General features: G+C 36.7%; 1 pseudogene; it reads left to right on the top strand.

Annotated features, from left to right (window-relative positions):
- The first annotated feature begins 9,511 nt into the window (after positions 1-9,511).
- Positions 9,512-11,943, top strand: LOC113293398 (annotated as a pseudogene).
- Positions 11,944-11,973: the final 30 nt, after the last annotated feature.

Genomic DNA, 11,973 nt, shown 5'->3' on the forward strand with positions numbered 1-11,973 from the left:
TGAACCTTCACCTAGCTCCATTAGGGACAGGTATTTAACATAGAATTACACTATCTGGCTAGGTCACAAGGTGGATTCATAACCTAGTTGTGTTGTTTCTCTGTTTTGTATCTGTAATTTTGTTCCCCTGCCATTGCCCTTGGCTTAGGCCTTGGTTTGCAACTATCTTGATTTATCACTACCACATTGCCACTACCATGCCATTGTTAATATGCACATGTAGATCACTGTTGTTTTATCATTGTATATATTGCCACATTGTATATAATGACACTATCTCCATTGCCATTGTCCACTTTTGCCTTGTTCTGCCCTGTTTTGCTTTCAGCTCTGTCACTTCTCTTCTGCTTTAATCCCACTGTAAACTCTTAAGGTTAAAGACAAGCCCAGTCCACTGTGAACTCAAAGCCCGAGCACTTGCAAAAGTCCAGAATCAAGTTTAGAGATCCAGGGCTCAGTTCACTACACTAAGCCCAAGCCCAAATTCAAAACCAAAGCCTAGTGCACTACAAAATCAACTGAGCCCAAGCTCAGTTCATTTCATTAAGACAACACCCCAATTCATTCCAAGAGTATTCAAAGGCCCAAAGCACAATCATAACCCACTGGTTACCAAAATCCATTGGTACCCAAAGCCCAACAATAGCAATTTTAGAGCCCAAAATAGCTAGAAACTCCAAACACACCCAGTCTCTGTGGATCGACCCGTACTTGCACGAGCTACAACCGACGACCGTGCACTTGCGGTATTATTGTAGGCCCGTTTCATTTCGCTTTAATTTTATACGCTTTCCCGGGCACACCAGTCTCAATCTTGTAGCATGGCATAGCAAGAAGAAAAATTCTCAATCCCTGTCTACATGTGAAGAAGAATATATTGCAGCTGGATCATGTTGTACTCAACTCCTATGGATGAAACAGATGCTTGATGATTATGGAATTGACACTGGGATAATGAAGATCTTTTGTGATAACTCCAGTGTGATTCGAATTACTGAGAATCCTGTTGAGCACTCAAGAACAAAGAACATCGACATAAGGTACCATTTTATTCTTGATCTTTATGAAAATGGTATCATCAGTATGGAATTTGTGCCTTCTGAACAACAATTGGCTGGTATTCTCACCAAACCCTTAGACACTGCAACTTTTCAACACTTGCGGCAGTCTATTGGTGTTGTTTTGGTTCATTAAAACGTTTCATTGACTCTTGCCCCTTCGCCTATCCTTATCTTTTGGGAAATTGAGTCTGAAACCCCAGTAGTACTTTCCAGTTCAGTTTCTGCAGGATTGTCGTTGTTATCTTTTTAGTATCTCTTTAGTGTTTCAAAAATCCTTCTTTTCTTTCGAAATTAAGGTCGCACTTGTTGTTCCTTTGGGAATGACATCAAATGGGGGAGAGTTCTTTTGAACTTGTGTTTAATGGTAATATCTTGCGGGGAGTGTGGCTGTGGAATTTTATAGGGGTTATCTTGCGTTTTAAAACTCCTTGATGAATGTTGTTAGCTTCGGCTATAAGATTGCATCTAAATTAAGATGATATGTTGTCTTTCTTTTGGTCATGAAATGTCTCTTATGGAAATTTCATTATGAACCCGTTCTTGTACCTTTGCCAATTTTATTGACAAAAAGGGGGAGAAATATTGTAGGTCACACTACAAATACATATGGTTTTCGGATCATTGTGTAAGGGGGAGTGGTTTCCATGATCGAGATGGAGTATTGACTAAGGGGGAGTGATACATATCACCATAGTATTATTGTTAAAGTCGTGATGCAATTGGACTTTGATGTTCATAATAATACTATGACACTGTATAATAATGATCGAGAATCTCAATTTCTCTCATTGTTATAGCTATGGGTCTTCAACAACGGTGATACTAAACTTACAACCTTTAGGATCATTAGAGTACATGGAAGGACGAAGATTTCAAGGAACGTTGAAGATTGGACTATGGAATAGGAGCCACTAAAGATTATCTTTTTTGTATTCTATATGTATTAATAGTTTTGTCACTAAAATTAACAAAGGGGGAGACTGTTAGAGCATAGCTCGGTCAACCTCGCATGCGTTGCTATATCAAGCATGTTTGTCAATGTTAGTGATCAAAACTATAAAGTCTTGATTTCTAGCCTATTAGCTAAGTCTCGGACTAGGATATTAAAAGTGTAGTTGAGCTCAAGGACTTCATGGTGATTCAACGACAATGACGAAGATCTACACCAAGGAACCGTGGAACTTCATCAACAAAAAGGTATGTGAAGACTTGAACTTATCTATCACTCGAAAGTCTATCTATTCTTCTCCTACTTCATATGAGATAAAAGTCGTATGCTATATAGACTAGATCATATACACTTGATATTTCGAGCTGAGTATTTAATGCTTATCTTTTACTCGAAAACATGTGTTGGTAAAGCGTTTCGCATTGATCAGGTTTATCTTCACCTAGTGACGAAAGTCATGAAAGTTTCAATCACTTTGGAAATTGCTCTGACGAGAAAGGTCTGTTGTTCTTCACGACTGAATATCGCCCTCTGAGAATGTTTCAATGATTGAAATGAGAGTTTAGATTATATAACCATGTATTCCTTGAACCAAATTTTCGAACTTTGTTGATCAAGAGAAATTGTAGGATTGTGGAATTGACTTGCCAAGTCCGCGAACCCAGTCCGCAGACTCAGTCCGCGAACTGACGGAAGTTCTCGACCGAGAATTTCTGTTGGGATTTCCAAAACTCGTTTGTGTGCTAAGTCCGCGAACTGGCGGAAGTTCTCGACCTGAGAATTTCTGTTGAGTTTGGAAAACTCAACCGATTAACTTAAGTCCGCGAACTTGTTTGTGAACTTAAGAGGTTATGATCTAAAGATGTGCTCTGAACATGAAACATTAATTATTAAGAAATGCTTTATGCAAACCGTGGCTATAATGTTCATGAGCCGATTCTAATCGAATCGAATCATCTTTGTTTCAATTGTGTCTTGTGTAGTTACATAAGATCTCATATCAATTGAACAACTCTTAACTAGTTCATTTGAGTCAATTGAACTAGTTATGGTGAAGAAGAACATGATTAATATGAGATGCTCATATGGTTGACCTTTTGGGTTATCATGTTGAACCAACATACGTGTACTCGTTTGGGCATGGTTTTCTTAAACCTAGTAAACGTGCATCCAAGTGTGTGTGACAAGCTATGTCTTTCGATCTAACGGTTGAGAGATATTGGCTTGAATCTAAATCAGGTTTTCATCTAACGGTGAATAAGGATTGCTTTGTACCTAAGGCAAAACCCTGATTTGAAAGGCTATATATAGGAGACATATAGCATTGAGAAAACCTAATCCCCACACGTCTGTGTGCTACTAGTGCGCTCGCTAGAGTCGATCTCCATTATCTCTTGAGTTTCTTCTCTAAACTCGAGTTAACGACTTAAAGACTTCATTGGGATTGTGAAGCCAGACCGATACTACTTTTATCGTAGTTGTGTGATCTGATCTTCCATCTTCTATCGTACGATTACAATTGATTGATTAGCTTGAGATCGTGAGAGTTCTACGATAAGCAAGATAAAGAAGTCACAAACATCTTCGTCTCACTGTTTGTGATTCCTCGACAATCCGCTTGTGTAGTCAGGAAGGATTGTATAGAGGTGATTTATTAATCTAGGATGTTCTTCGGGAATATAAGTCCGGATTATCAATTGGTTCCTGTTACCTTGATTTTATATCTAAAGATGGAACAAAACCTAGGGTTTATCTGTGGGAGACATATTTATCCTTTCGATAGACTTTTCTGTGTGAGACAGATTCGTTTATTATCAAGTCTGTGATTTTGGGTTGCAGCAACTCTTGGTTGTGGGTGAGATCAGCTAAGGGAATCAAGTACGCAATGTAGGAGTACAAGCAGATTAGTGGGAGATTGGTAGGGGTTCAACTATAGATCAGTCCGAAGTTATCTTGGAGTAGGCTAGTGTCTGTAGCGGCTTAATACAGTGTGTATTCAATCTGGACTAGGTCCCGGGGTTTTTCTGCATTTGCGATTTTCTCGTTAACAAAACTTCTGGTATCTGTGTTATTTATTTTCCGCGTTATATTTTATATAATAGAAATAATACAGGTTGTGCGTTCGTGATCATCAATTGAAAATCCAACCTTTGGTTGTTGATTTATCCTTGGACATTGGTCTTTTGTACCGTCCAAGTTATTCCTTGTATTTGATACAGACTCGTTGTTGATTTTAGATTGAGTAGAAATCAAATCATGAGAGAGATATTAACTCCTTGGGATACTTTTATCTAGATTGAGTCTGACTGTCTAGTTGATTCTCTAGCAAAGTATTTCGGAGTTAGTCCATACAGATTGCTAAGATAAATATTGGGCGGTGTTGTTAGACCCCCGCTATTTCAAATCCGTCTCCCACGAATATACCTACGAGTTTTGTTCCGTATTTTGATAAATCAAGGTGAACAGGAACCAATTGATAAACCAGACTTATATTCCCGAAGAATATCCTAGTATTATCAATCACCTCACAATAATATTAATCGACGCAGCGAAAAAAGATATTGTGGAATCACAAACGATGGGACGAAGTGTTTGTGATTTCTTTTATATCTTGCCTATAGGAGATATCAATCTCAAGCCAATTATTACAATTGTACTTGTACGATAGAAACAACAAGATCAGATCACACAACTACGAGAAAGTAATAACGGTCTGGCTTCACAATCCCAATGAAGTCTTTAAGTCGTTAACCTGGTTTAGAAGAAGAAACCAAAGGTTAAAGGAGAACCGACTCTAGATTAGCACAACTAGTATCACACAAAAGGTGTGGGGATTAGGTTTCCCAGTTTCTAAAGTTCTCCCTTATATAGTCTTTCAAATCAGGGTTTGCAATCAATGTTATCTTGGTAACAAAGCATTCAATATTCACCGTTATATGAAAACCTGATTAGATTCAAGCTAATATCTTTGAACCGTTAGATCGAAAACTAGCTTTTTACACACAAATGAAATGCACGTTTCTAGGCTTGTGTAACCGTACCCAAACTTGTACATTTGTTGGTTAAACAATAGTCAACCAAATGGTTAGCCATATGATCACTTTCATATCAACCATATTCTTCTTCACCATAACTAGTTCAAGTGACTCAAATGAACTAGTTAGAGAGTTGTTCAATTGCAAGGAAATCTTATGTAACTACACAAGATACAGTTGAAGCAAAAACGATTTGATTCACTCGAATCGGTTCATGAACTATACAGCCACGGTTTGCAATTTGCATTCCTTAGTTTATATAAGAATAAGTTCACAAACATCGTTTTTAGATATAACCTACTCAAGTTCGCGTACTGGGTTCCCGGACTTAAGTTCCCAGACGGAGTTCACAAACTCCAGCAGAATTTCTCGGGATGAGAACTTCCGCCAGTTCGCGGACTTGGCTCACGCCACCATGCCGGTTCTCTTGATCAAAAAAGTTCGCAAACTTCGGTTTAAGGAATAAGGACTTATACATATATGTTTTTCCACAACAATGCTTATATCCTCCAATGGTTATATAATCTACACTCTCATTTCAATCATTGAAACATTCTTAGAGGACGTTGATATTCTATAGTTGTTATTCACAAACTATTTTTCGTCAAAGTAAGCAATTTTCAAAGTGATTGAAACTTGTCATGAATTTCATCACTAGGTAAAGATGAACTTAGTTAAAGCGAAAGCTTACCAACACATATTTCGAGAAATAGACAGGCGAGATAAACTCGGCTCGAAATAACAAATGTGTATAATCTGAGTCTATATAGCAAAACGACTTTTGTCTGAAGATAGGAGATAAATAGACTTTTGAGTGATAGATAAGTTCAAGTCTTCACATACCTTTTAGTCGATGAAGATCCACCGGTTCCTTGAGTAGTCCTTCGTCTTGTATGATGATTGCCATGGAGTTCTTGAGCTCAATTACACTTTCTATCCTAGTCCAAGACCTTAGCTATAGTAGACTAGAAATCAAGACTTATAGTTTTGATCACTAACATTGACAAACATGCTTGAGATAGCAACGCATGCGAGTTCGACCGAGCAATGCTATAACATGAAATATTACAGGTTGTGCGTAGTTCAATCAATTGGTAAATCCAACCTTTGGTTGTTGGATATAAATTGATTAACACTTGGGCATTTGTCTTTGGTACCGTCCAAGTTATTTCTCATATCAATCGGGATCACATATTTCTATCTGTTCCATTGCAGGTTGTATTGAGAAATTGAGATATTGTGCTCTCGGAATTATATTGGACTTAGTCCATACAAATTGCCGAACAAATTATTGGGTGTGGTTGTTATACCCATGCTTTTCAGTTACCTTCCTCAAAGTTCAATTGCACCACAACTTTGAAGCAATACTAGGGTGATATGTTCTCCCGTTAGTCAATACTTACTTCTTTTGAAAAATAGGTAAAACCTATAAATAATAATCCACTCCACCTTACATGATACTCCGAAAAGCCATATGTAATGTAGTAAGATACTACTTAACAATTTCCCCCTTTTTGTCAACAAAATTGGCAAAAGCAAAAAATCGGGATCAAGATGAATTAAGCAAAGGAGTATTCAAGACTAGAGAACACATACCAACATTTAGTTTAGACAATTTCACCAACTGTTGCACCCTGACTCGTGAACTTCCTATATGGTTCACGAACCGTTTCACCAACAGTCCCAACAAAAGTTTAGCAGATGCGTAAAAACTTATTTTTTAAATATATTTAGCATTGCTATGAATATCATAAACACCTCTAAGACATCATTGATCACTAAAACACTTGTGTATGTGTATCATGATTAAATTCTAATGTGTTTAAATGAACATCAAATTTCTTATAGTTCATATAGCATATTTTCCAAAGAGCGGTCACTCTACACGGTTCCGTAACTGAACCATTATGTATATTCTTCAATGTGATTTCAATACTAATTTTCACATGATTACTTGAAATCCTAATCATATTTTATCAAAAAAAAATAAGAGCTTGCTTGAATATCGAATTATCTTAGCTTGAATTCTAAGCAACCCTCAGTCTTGAACATCTATAAATAGAAATGTTATTTCAACTGGGAAATTCAATCCATGACACTTTGTGTCCTAGTTGATAGCTAGAGTCGCCCTCTATTGACCTAAATTTCCTCTTTGAAACATGATTAGGTATACAAATAAAAGACTCCTCTTTAGGGATCCATGAAGCCATATCCGACTATCCTATCTTGATAGTTCGTGTATCCTAATCTTGTTTTTCTGTTATCGAAGTTCTCGTAATATCTTTCAGGCAAGATAGATAGTAATCACAAAATTCTCTTCACCCCAGACTTTGTGATTCCTCAAGAAATAGATATCTGAACACTATTCTTAATTGATAAGTTGAAGATTGTTATTGAGAGGCGTTAAAGAATTGATTCTTCTCATCTAAGTGAGTGTAAGTATTCAGGATTTGTGATGTTTTCCAGCTTTTTCTATTGCAAACAGATTTCCAACCCTTGATCTTTGATTTAAAGGGAACTCAAATAGGCTTATTTATTAGAGGCAGATTGGTGTCAAAAGTCTTCACTTAGGTTGAAGCAACTCTTAGGCTGTAAATGACGTCATCTAAGGGAATCAATTGTGTAAAGCCTTGCGAGGTCCAAGAGACATAAGGAGGGAGGGTGGATTCGGTGTCAACTACATTTCAGTCCGAAGTCTGATAGTAAGCTAGTGTCTGTAGCGGCTTAATACAATTTGGTATTCAAATCTGGACGAGGTCCCGAGGTTTTTATGCTATTGCGGTTTCCCCGTCAACAATTTTTTTGGCGTCTTGTGTTTTTTACTTTCCATATTATATTGTTTATCTTTATTACACAAGTATTACGTATTCAATCTTAGTAGATACGTCCATATTAATTGTGATCGATTACGAGACTCGTTCTTTTATAATTTGTATCTTTCATACTTGGCAGAATTCCAATATGATTATTTGGATATGGCCAGATTGATCTTGGATATTGATTTTTGGGATCGTACGAGTACTCTTCTTAACTATCAGGATCACAGACTCCTTAGTCTAGAATGTATGATTGAAAAGGGATAGAAATATAAACTTTATATACATATTGTCAAGGATTGATAAGTTGGTCTACTTGCAATTATATTAGGTTTTGTCCATATAGGTTACTGAATGAAAATTTGGTGGTGTACTTGGTACTCTCGTCTTTTCAAGATGAAATACTTATTAGGTTCATGTATGCATGTGAGAAATTCTCCTTGAAATTACATAGAAGAATATGCATTATGGTCCAGGGTTCTGGAACCATGTACAATGATAGTTTATGTTAGAAGAATATGCACATACGGTCCAGGTTCTGGAACTTCAAGAAAAAGTCGTGTTCATTAACACTCAAGATTTAAACCATGATTCACATATTGACTTGGTGAACAAAGTTGTCTTACAAGTGTATATGAGAGTTGTAGCAATACCAAACGTATTTGTGAAAATAGTTTATGGCCATCTTCTTAGTTCGATACTGGGCAGGTATTGTAAGAGTACGCATACCTATGGACCAGTACATGAACTTATGTTGTTGGGGTACATGTTCTGGATATGTGTACCCTTAGTCATCCACAAACTCAGATCCTTGGGGTACGCGTACTGGGTATGCATACCTTCCTCTCATTTGGTAACTCATAACCTTAGGGTACGTGTACTAGGTATGTGTGCCCTTACCCGTTTCAGAACTCGGATCACTAGGGTATGCGTACCTACCTATGTCCAAAATTTCAGTAAGTTCTGAAAACTCTCTTTAATTCTCTTTAAATAATTCGAAACATTCTCAATCACCATAGATAGTAAATATCATTGATTGGGCAATTTCCAAATGACCAACTTGGAATAAAAATAGTTCCTGAACAATAAGTTTTTATTTAATCAAGATTGTTAAGGATCTATGAACATCCATTGCTTGAATCATATTTCGAGACATTTTTCAAGACAAACTTGACTCAAAATTTATTCTTTGCAATATTAAATCTACTAAAATCATACAACATAGTCTCATAAGATAGAATGGTAAATTCCATGAGTAAATAGGATGGTTTAGTCTTCACATACCTCTTTGTCGATGAAGTTCTTCAAATGTCTTCTTTTGATCTCCTGTCTGATACTCAACTACCACACTCTAATCCTAGTCCAAAACTTGACTTTAATAAACTAGAAATCAAGGTATATAGTTTTTTGCATCTAACATTGACCACAAGCTCGAGTAAATAAAATTTACGAGTTCGACCGATCAGTGCTCTAACTGATTAAATGCTGGAAGAACAAAAATACCAAAAATAAAAGATACCAAAAAAAATAAATAATCCCGATCAGGGTTTAAACTTTTGAATGCACTTACCGCGTATTCCATGCAACATTCACATGATCAACACCGTTACACTACATACACATAACACCTTACACCACCACCTTTGTTCTCCCTCAAAAGGAAATATATTTTGTCTTCATCACCAGAATCTATCCCGATAAGACACACGTTATTACTTACTCCGATTCCCAGATAATATATTTTATTCTCAAACCAAAAACCCTTAAAAATAGGAGAGTGAATTCAGAATTTCAGATACAAAGAGAAGCAGTGAATCATCATCATCAACCGTCCAAGCAACAAACACCAGATGGGCAAGAAAGAAAGTTTAGAAGATGGAGTCTTTGCAGTTCCATTACTGGAACCTAGTTATTCGGATATACGAGGAGGAACATCTACCTCTATTCAAACAATTGGAAACATCATAGTATCTGTAGTTGGTACTGGTGTTTTAGGTCTTCCTTTTGCTTTCAAAATCTCTGGTTATCTTACTGGTTCCATTGGTGTTATTATTGCTGCTCTCTCCACTTTCTACTGCATGAATCTCCTTGTAAGTTTTCCTCTTTCACCTACACCTTAAATTTTATGTTATTGAATGTGTTTATGTTTTTGCATAACACAACACTGCCATTAACATCAACATTCATCTTAAAGTGAAAATTTGCTTTCATTACAGGTTCATTGCAGGGATAGTATAGAAAAAGAAGAACCAGGACAAGTAAAAACATATGGAGATACAGGGCAAAAGGCATTTGGATTACCAGGGAGATATCTGACAGAAACCCTAATTATAATATCATAATGTGGTGGTTCAGTAGCTTATTTAATCTTCATTGGTCAAAATCTTTCATCAATTTTCAAACACCAGAATATACCTGTTTCTTGGTTTATAATTGCATTAATACCCATGGAAATTGTTTTATCATGGATTCAATCGCTTTCAACTTTGTCGCCATTCAGTGTTTTTGCAGATATTTGCAACGTTTTAGCAATGGGTATTGTATTTAAACAAGACTTGCAGTTATTTGATGGAATTTCTGAGAGAAAAGCAATCACAACTGAGGGAATTATTAGTCAAGGTTTAGTGTTTTCGTGTGGAATTGCAGTGTTTTGTTTTGAGGGTTTTGGTATGACATTGGCTTTGGAAAGTTCGATGAAAGATAAGAAGAAGTTTAAATGGGTTTTGGGTTATGCTTTTTTAGGGATTACATTTGTGTATATTTGTTTTGGATTATTCGGGTACTTGGCTTATGGTGATGCGACCCTAGATATTGTTACTCTCAATCTTCTTAACGACTGGTCTTCTACTGCTGTTAAGGTATTTTTCCTTCTTTTTTGGCTTGGGTTCTTTTTTTGTTTTGTTTGTTAAGTTAGTTTAAGGATGAGAGTTAGTGTATGGATTCTGATCGTTAAGCTAGTATGGATGAATGTTTACCCTTGGTCAAAACAAAACTGTAGAACTACAAACATGCATACATTCTGCTTAATCGAAGCGATTCGTACAAAGTCTTAAAAACAAATAGATAAGAAAAATTGAACAAAACTGTTTGGCAGCATTTTGATTAAAAGAAAAATGTGAAGTGTGCATTGCAGCTGTGGATCAATGAGAATGAGAAAATGTTATACTAACATGTTATGGTTTGTCGTGGAACAGATCGGACTATGTTTGGGGTTAGCATTTACATTCCCGATAATGGTTCACCCGATTCATCAGATTGTGGAAGGAAAGCTGAAAGAAAGTATGTGGTTTCAGAAACTCTGTTATTCAGACAAGGAGGAAGTATTCGAAAAGAGAGAAAAGTATGGACTGTACCTGTGTAGGGCTTCCCAGGTGATTGGACAGGCCCTGATAGCATTATGTGTTCCTGGGTTTGGTGTTTTTGTTTCACTGGTCGGAAGTACAGTTTGTGCACTGCTAGCCTTCGTTTTGCCTTCTACGTTTCACTTGATATTCGTTGGATCCTCTCTGGCATTGTGGCAAAGAGCATTGGATATCATCATTCTGTTTTGTGGATTTTGTTTTGCTGTTTATGGCACTTACAATGCCATTGTTGGTGGTTCAAGTTAGGGTTACAGTACTGACTACTCTACTCATGTACATCTTAAATCTTGTCTGGTGGAGAAGGTTACAGAATACTGCTGCTCTGGTGGGTTCCAACTTCCAAGTAGATTTCCTGTTCTGCATTTTGTATCTGAAGGTTTCGTGAAGTACTGCGTAGTTCTTATGTACTGTACATGGATTTCAAAAGGTTATAGAATACTGCTGCTCTGGTGGTTCCAACTTCCAACTTCCAAGTAGGTTTCTGCACCCCGTATCTGAAGGTCCCGTGAAGTACTTCATAGTTCTTGCTGTACATGGATTTCAAAAGGAAGGACTATCAGAATGATATATTTGTTCACTCATATACCTTATACATAGTCTACAATCTACATGGAGTGTTACAGTTGAACATGCAAAGGTTAAAATTACAATGACTAGATCACGGCGTTAAATATTTTTTTTATGCATATCAGTTACCTGCTAGTTAAATATTTGTTTTCAGTAATTCGCATCTGCTATTGGTTTGTCTAT

Source organism: Papaver somniferum, chromosome 7 (assembly GCF_003573695.1).
Source record: "Papaver somniferum cultivar HN1 chromosome 7, ASM357369v1, whole genome shotgun sequence".
Taxonomy (NCBI): Eukaryota; Viridiplantae; Streptophyta; class Magnoliopsida; order Ranunculales; family Papaveraceae; genus Papaver; species Papaver somniferum.